The following is an 8,501-nucleotide window of genomic DNA, read 5'->3' as shown; positions in this document are numbered from 1 at the left end:
CTTATGGGACCACTGTCATATATGGAGTCCATCATTGACTGCAATGCCATTATGTGGCATAAGACTATATATCATATCATATACATTTGGGGCATTTATTTTCTTCACTTAATGTTTTATTATTGCTAGGAGTTGTCCACATTGTTGTGAATCAGTGTGGTTCATTTGTTTTTATAGTCCTACAATAGTTGTGTAAATACACCACAATTTATCCATCCACTCTCCTGTTGACAGGCATTTCAATTGTTTCCAAGTTTTTTGCATCAAAAACAGGGCTACGAACATTCTTGTACACATCTCCTGTTTTACATCTGTAAAAGTTTCTATCTTGGTCCTTTTTCTGCAGCTATAACACAATATCACACACTGGGTAGTTTACAAGGAACAGACATTTATTTGGCTCACAGTTCTGGAGGTTAGAAAGTCCCAGATCAAGGGAATGAATCTCCACATCATAACATGGTGGAAGGCATCACATGGCAAGAGAGAGTGCTCACACACGAGAAGGGGGCCAAACTCATCCCTCAGGAACCCACCCCTGAGTAACTAACCCAGTCCCACAACAACAGCATTAATCCCTCACCTCTTAAAGGTCCCACCTACCAACACTGTTGCATTGGAGATTCAGTTTCCAGCACATGACATCTGGGGAACACATTCGAACCACAGCAGTTTCCTTTGGTCCCATCCCTAGGAGTGAAATTTTTGGGTCATACATAGATGAATGTTCAGCTTTAGGAAATAATGCCAAACTGTTTTTCAAATTAGTTACACAAATCTATGACCTTTCTTTCATACAAAGAGTGTTCCTTAAAATCCAATTTTGTTTTTGTTTTGTTTTTGTTTTTGAGACGGAGTCTCAATCTGTCACCCAGGCTGGAGTGCAGTGGTACAATCTTTGCTCACTGCAACCTCCACTTCCCGGGTTCAAGCGATTCTCCTGCCTAGCCTCCCAAGTAGCTGGTATTACAGGCATACACGACCACATCTGGCTAATTTTTGTAATTGTTTTAGTAGAGAAGGGATTTCAACATGTTGGGCAGGTTGGTCTCAAACTCCTGACCTCAGGTGATCCCCCTGTCTCAGCCTCCCAAAATGCTGGGAATACAGGTGTGAGCCACTGCACACGGCCTAAAATCCAATTATTATAGTTCTCTTTGTTACAGGAAAGGGGTCCCAATCCAGACCACAAGAGAGGGTTCTTGGATCTCATGCAAGAAATAATTCAGGGTGAATCCATACAGTAAAGGGAAAGAAAGTTTATTAAGAAAGTAAAGGAATAAAAGAATGGCTACTCCATAGACAGAGCAGCCCCGAGGGCTTCTGGTTGCCTATTTTTATGGTTATTTCTTGATAATATGCTAAACAAGGGGTGGATTATTCATGCCTCCCCCTTTTTAGACCTTATAGGGTAACTTCCTGACATTGCCATGGCATTTGTAAACTGTCATGGCGCTGGTGAGAGTGTAGTAGTGAGGATAACCAGAGGTCACTCTTGTCTCCATCTTGGTTTTGGTGGGTTTTTGCTGGCTTCTTTCCCGTAACCTGTTTTATCAGCAAGGTCTTTATGACCTGCATTTTGCGCTGATCTTCTATCTTGTCCTGTGACTTAGAATGCCTTAACCATCTAGGAATGCAGCCCAGTAGGTTTCAGCCTTATTTTACCCAGCTCCTATTCAAGATGGAGTTGTTCTCTTTAACACCTCTGACACCTTCATTCTGATAACTGCCAAAAATGAGAATTGCCGGTCGCTAGTTAAACGTGTTATGTCTCCTCTGGGTATTTGTATTTTTTAAGAGAATGCTTGGAGAGGCAGTACTTCAATGCAAAGCCATGAATTTTTCAGGCTAATATTTCAGGGCTTCTATTTCTATACGCCTTATCAGATTCACTCATCCAAGCATCACTGAAATGCTTACTGGGTTCTGGGGCTGTGCAAAGCATGAAGATGCAGAAGTGGGAGATACAGGCCCTGCCTCCAAACATCTTAAAGTCAGACGCTTGAGTAAGACAACAAAACCATTATGTTGGACTTTGACAGTATCTCAGGTGAATCAGGTAACTCAAGTTGACATTAAGGCAGCAGAGGGCACAAGAAGGCTTCCAGGAAAGTGGGTGCATATTCATCAGTCTTAAAGTTACCGAAAGACAAATAACTTCAAGTAAGTCCCAGACTCGTTACTTATTATCATCATTCCCCTACCACTGTAAATTTCCTGGGGGAGCTTGGCCCCTCCTGACAAGAACAAGTGGCTCTACGGTGAGTCATACCCCCTCCGCCCCACCAACTGTCCCCTTGCTAATAGGCTAACAGGAATCTATCCTTCTCCTGAGCTTCATTCACACAAGGATCTCTTAGCATGGACAAAATGTCTGTTTGGACTCTTTCTTCCCCCAGTCCCTATACTTGCTAGCATTCTTTGTGTCTACTTTGCCTCATCTTCAAGTTAGCCCCCTCTATGTAGCAGCAAGATGGATGGATCCTGGCTGCTCCAGACCTCTAGAGATTTTAGAGCCTATGATCCAAAAAAGGGACATTTTTCTGGAAAGTCTCTGGTAAAACACCCAGAGACTTTCAAATGGTCCATCATATATTACATACTCCTTCATGAGCCAGTCACTGTGATGAGAGGAATAAAACATACTGATTGGCTGAGCCTACATCACATACTCATCCCTGGCCCAAACCACATGACCAGGAATACTTTGGAGTGTTGGAGGAGGAGCATGTTTCCCACAAGGAATGCTGGGCAGACAAAAATGTGTGCCACTAAAAGACCTGAGGAGATAGTTTTATTTGATTGCTCTAATTAATTCTCCTGCCTCTTTCACTAGTAGGTACATGAGAACAAGGCATAGACATACTTTACATAGTTCCTTAGTATTCTATTAATGATAGTACAATTAACCTTTTAATATAAAAATAACATTATCTCCCTGTCTTCTTACTTCTAATGGCTTTAGTAATCACATGCTTTGCTAAGAAAGTGTTTAGGACTATGCATGCATAGTACATATTTATAGTAGCACCTTAACGCTGAGCAACAAGTCCTCAAGGGCTTACTTTGGAGTTTCGTGCATGGGATCCCCATGCTATGTTCTTTTTTTTATTTTTTATTTTATTTTTTTTTTTTGAGACAGGGTCTTGCTTTGTCACCCAGGCTGGAGTGCAGTGATGCAATCACAGCTCACTGCAGTCTTGACCTCCCAGACTCAAGCAATCCTCCCACCTCAGCCTCCTAAGTAGCTAGGACTACAGGCATGCGCCACTGTGCCCAGCTAATTTGTGTGTGTGTGTGTGTCTATTTTTAGTAGAGATAAGGTCTTGCCATGTTGCCCAAGATGGTCTCGAATTCCTGGGCTCAAGCAATCCTCCCAAAGTGCTGGGATTACAGGCATGAGCCACTGCATGCAGCCCCTACACTATTAAACTTAAAAGGAATTCTGTTCACCACTCTCCCTCTTCTCATTACCTAAGTTACTGAGGTTGAAACGGTGCGAATTCACTCTCCTAAGTGGAGCATCTTCAGTCAGTTTTCTTGTTAGTTTTTTTTCCGCGGTTCTGGGCATATTCCTCATTCCTCTCTCCTTGTCACCAGCTGCTTCATGACTAATCACATTTCCCTGTTTTCTTCTTCTTAGGCCAGTCTATTAGAATTCTCAAGCCTGGAATTTTGGGATATGTAACAGGAGGGTAGGCATTGTATAGTGGGTGGGCATAGCAAACAGAAGATAGGTTTTACCATCAAACCACACAGGCAGCAGTTAATCTCACCTGTTTAATTATTAGAATTGGCTCTGAGGAGCCCCTCAGTGTTTAGAATGTTGAGTCTACAGAATTTTTTTTTTTCAATGCTAAAAGAAAGTTTTATTATCTTAACTTGACCCAAATTATATTATTTATAAAAGTTATATAAATGAAGGCTGATTGTTTTGAAAGAGTCAAAAAGCCAAATAAAAATAAAGCACTAGAAATAAATTCAGTTATAAGCAGCTGACATCATTCTTCTAAATGTTATGTGGAATCATAGAAAGAAACATCATTGCAACCATTTTCAAAGTAATATTAAAGGTATCAGAAGAACTGTTTGGTCTTAAATGTCAATTTGAATGTACAGAGTCTACAATAATAGATCAGAGAGAAAGTAAGTATATCTGTAAAGGAAAAAAGGCCGGGCATGGTGGCTCATGCCTATAATCCCAGCACTTTGGGAGGCCAAGGCGGGCAGATCACGAGGTCAGGAGTTCCAGACTAGCCTGGCCAACATAATGAAACCCTGTCTCTACTAAAAATACAAAAAAGAAAAAAAAAATTAGCCTGTCATGGTGTCAGGTGCCTGCTACTCAGGAGGCTAAGGCAGGAGAATTGCCTGAACCCAAGAGGTGGACGTTGCAGTGAGCCAAGATTGCACCATTGCGCTCCAGCCTGGGCAACAAGAGTGAGACACCATCTCCAAAAAAAAAAAGGCAGGAAAAAATGGCTGGGTGCAGTAGCTCATACCTGTAATCCCAGCAGTTTGGGAGGACAAGGCAGGAGGATAACGAGGTCAGGAGTTCAAGACCAGCCTGACGAACATGGTGAAACCCTGTCTCTACTAAAAACACAAAAATTAGCACTTGTAGTCCCAGCTACTAGGGAGGCTGAGGCAGGAGAATTGCTTGAACCTGGGAGGCGGAGGTTGCAGTGAGCCGAGATTGTGCCACTGCACTCCAGCTCAGGCGACAGAGCAAGACTCTCTCTCAAAAAAAAAAAAAAAAAAACAGGAAAAAATGAGTTAGTTGCAAATACTGTATCCTTCAATGAAAGAAGAACACAGATTAAGGATAAAACACAGTCTTATCAACTAGGCCACCTTTAGGAATCATTTATCAGGGTAGCTAAAAGGAGCAACAATAAAGCTCTACATATATAACTGAAATGTTTACAATTAATCTAGTCCCAGCACTTCTATTTGTAGAGTTCTCAAATCAAAAGTAACAAGTAATTATACATCAAGATTGTTAGGAATACCAAATATTTACAACTGCCACTATGTGTTTCTTCTTCTCTGACACAATTGGCACAGATCCAGGCTTGCTGTGTTTAATGTGATTCACTTCCTTTCGTCAACAAGCTTCTTTCATGAGACACTGTTCCTGAATTGGGCTGCAGACAGAATTTGGTAGATGTCAATGACGAGCTATCGGTTGTATATGAGGATGACACTGAAATCTCTCCTTCAGTTTCTGGTTATAATACTTGGCTTTTTCTTGTGATGTAAGCATACCCGATTTTTCAGAAGCATTAGCTTTCCACAGGTAACTGTTCATTTCATCAGATCCATACATAATATACTTGCTGTCAGAAGTCCATTTTATACAGATAACATGTTGCTTTCACTTTGTGTGATATACCTCCCTGCTTTGACTTTTGTCTACAGGAAAGATTCAAATAGATTTATCGAAACTAGCAGACACAAACTCTTTCCCAGTGGGAGAGTAATCCACATCAAGCACTGCAGATACATGATCCATATGGACCATTACATGAGTGCACGCATATCAAAAGTAAATAAGTTATAATCATCATTTGCTGCCATAAAAATGAAAGCTTCCATAGGGTTTCAATAGATCGTATTTGTTCTCATATCTAACATAACCTTTTTCAGAGGAGTAGCTTGCCTCATATCATACAGTACTGTAGTCCCGTCAGAAGCGCAACTTCCCAAGATAAATGTCTCAATTGCATTAAATTTACCACTACTTATACTGTCAAATCTCCAGGTCATTGAACATATAGGATTAGTTATCTGTTCATCCCAAATGTCTACTTGCTGTCCACAGCTTCTTTCCAGTGATGATCAATCCCAGTATACACTGTCTTTCCTAATATTGTATGTAATGGCTCTTCCTCCTCTTCATAGCCTGGACCATCCATTTTCCACTGCTTCACAGTTTTGTCATCACCAACAGTGAAAAAAGAAGTCCCACAAAAGTGAGTATGTATTCCTCGTACAAAACCTTCATGTGCTTGTATTATATGGATACATTTCAGTTGAGTCAGGTTCCAAATTCTAACTGCTCCATCACATCCCCCAGAAAGGACAGTAGCCAGGCTCTCTGGATGCTTTGCCAAGCAACTGACTCCATCTCGTGACCATCCAGCCAAGCCAGGCATGGTTTTGCAAATACTCCTTCCAGTTTGGCAGCACTTAAAACTCTTACACGTTCTTGCAGGACTTCAAAAGGATGTAAGGTAGGATCATAGTTTCTTGGAACAATCTGTAAGTCCAACTTGGTTTTGCGGACATAGTTGTCCGGATTCCAGCTCAACATCTTCACCTTCACCTTGGTTGCTCTTCCTGCCAGACTCCACAAGCTCTTCCTTCGCTCTACAGAATTTCAAAGAGTACTGAGAGTGTCACAGGATTATCCCCAGAAATTTCCTCCTATAGGACCTGAGGCAATCATAGTTTTTATGTAGATTATGAAGACTGCAGCCCTTACCAATTTATCTCTGTTTTACCATAGATTTTGCAGGGCAATCTAATTGTAAAGCAGAAAACAAAAAAAAAATATAAAAAGCACATGTTTTGTGTTCTTCACTGCACTTATCACAACTTGAAAATATATACAGTTTTTGTCCTATCTTTCGCTTTATTTTATTTTATTGAGACAGGGCCTGGGTCTGTCATGCAGGCTGGAGTGCAGTGGTGTGATTTTGGCTCACTGCAACCTCCGCCTCCTGGGCTCAAGCCATCCTCCCACCTCAGCCTCCCAAGTAGCTAGGACTACAAGCTCAGGCCACCACGCCCAACTAATTTTTGTATTTTTTGTAGAGATGGGGTTTCACCATGTTGCCCAGGCTGGTCTCAAACTACAGAGCTCAAGCAATCCACCTGCCTTGGCCTTCCAAAGTGTCGGGATTACAGGCATGAGCCACTGCATCCAGCCCTATCTCTCCCTTTAAAATATAAACTCTTTGAGGACAAGAATATCTTGTTCTACTTTGTATGATCAGCACTTAACAAAGTGTCCAGTACATATGAGTGATCAGTAAATACTACAAGGAATGTATGAAATGTTCAGGCTTTTCTTCTCAAATGATTGGCAAACAATGAAATTAAAGATACTAAGAGTTCAGTCTTCCCTAAGCTAACTTGTATCATAAATCCAAGTTTGCCTTAGCTCTGCTTTGCATTTTCCTTTTTTTCAATACTGAGCAGCTTCTCCATCATACTTCCCAGGCATTCAGTATCCCTTTTATAGCTCCTTGGCAGCCTAGAACTTTTCCCTTTAGTTAAGTCTGTCTTCCTGGGATGGTGCCCAGATTCCAAGACTATCTCTTTCTTGCTATACCCCCATTAAAACTCCCATTATTTTATTTTTTACTGCCAGGAGAAACATATTCAGATAATTTCTCATTAAAGCATTATGCTGTAATAGACCATTTAATCCAATAATTCTCCAGGGTATTTGTATTTTAGAACATGAAGCCGTTAGCCTAAGATAGAGAATGTATTATGATGGCACTTCAGGGTCAGTGTGACAGTGGCATGCGGTGTATATATATTTCTGTAGGTGGGTGGTGGAGTGATTGGGACTTTTCTTATTCTCTCAGGCCTCATCAAAAAGGTGGTCACCTGCCTTGATTACAAAGTCAAAGTCAGTAAATTCCTAGTCAAAGTCAATAAACTCAGGCTTCTCACCATTGGTCATACTAGGAGAGGAAAAAATCAACAAAGAAAAATAAGAAAGCAGAGGGGTTTAAATACAAACACAGAAACCTTGCTTTTCCCTCAAGGAAAATAGCAACAATAACAAATTGCTTCAGAAAGCAAAGATCAATTTATTGAGCTTGTAAGACAATTAATGACAAATGTTTATCACTTTAAAAAATTCGAATGGGTGGAAGGTATAAAAAATACAAGCCCATGAAACATAAACAATGTTCACAAGCAGGCTGAGTGTGGTGGCTCACGCCTGTAATCCCAACACTTTGGGAGGCTGAGGTGGATGGATCACCCGAGGTCATGAATTTGAGACCAGCCTGACAAACATAGTGAAACCCCATCTCTACTAAAAATACAAAAATTAGCCAGGCCTGGTGGCATGCACCTGTAATCCCAGCTACTCAGGAGGCTGAGGCAGGAAAATCGCTTGAACCTGGCAGGTCGAGGTTGCAGTGAGCCAAGATCACGCCATTGCACTCCAGTTTGGGCAACAGAATGAGACTCTCTCAAAAAAAAAAAAGAATGTTCACAAGCAGATTCTCCAAAAAATTACTTTAAATGACCAACTCCTAAAGTGTATTTAAAAGAAAATTCCATTTGAAAAAATTACAGTTATAGTTAAGTTTCTACCAGCACTTTGGGAGGCTGAGGTGGATGGATCACCTGAGGTCAGGAGTTCGAGACTGGCCTGGCCAAAATGGCGAAACCCCATCTCTACCAAAAATACAAAAATTAGTTGGGTGCAGTGGCGCATGCCTGTAGTCCCAGCTACTTGGGAGGCTGAGGCA

General features: G+C 41.2%; 1 pseudogene; it reads right to left on the bottom strand.

The window, feature by feature from the left end:
- Window positions 1-5,002: 5,002 nt before the first annotated feature.
- Window positions 5,003-7,699, bottom strand: LOC129485409 (DDB1- and CUL4-associated factor 13-like; annotated as a pseudogene).
- Window positions 7,700-8,501: the final 802 nt, after the last annotated feature.

This window comes from Symphalangus syndactylus, chromosome 6, assembly GCF_028878055.3.
Source record: "Symphalangus syndactylus isolate Jambi chromosome 6, NHGRI_mSymSyn1-v2.1_pri, whole genome shotgun sequence".
Lineage (NCBI taxonomy): Eukaryota > Metazoa > Chordata > Mammalia > Primates > Hylobatidae > Symphalangus > Symphalangus syndactylus.
This window is presented reverse-complemented; position numbering and strand designations above follow the sequence as displayed.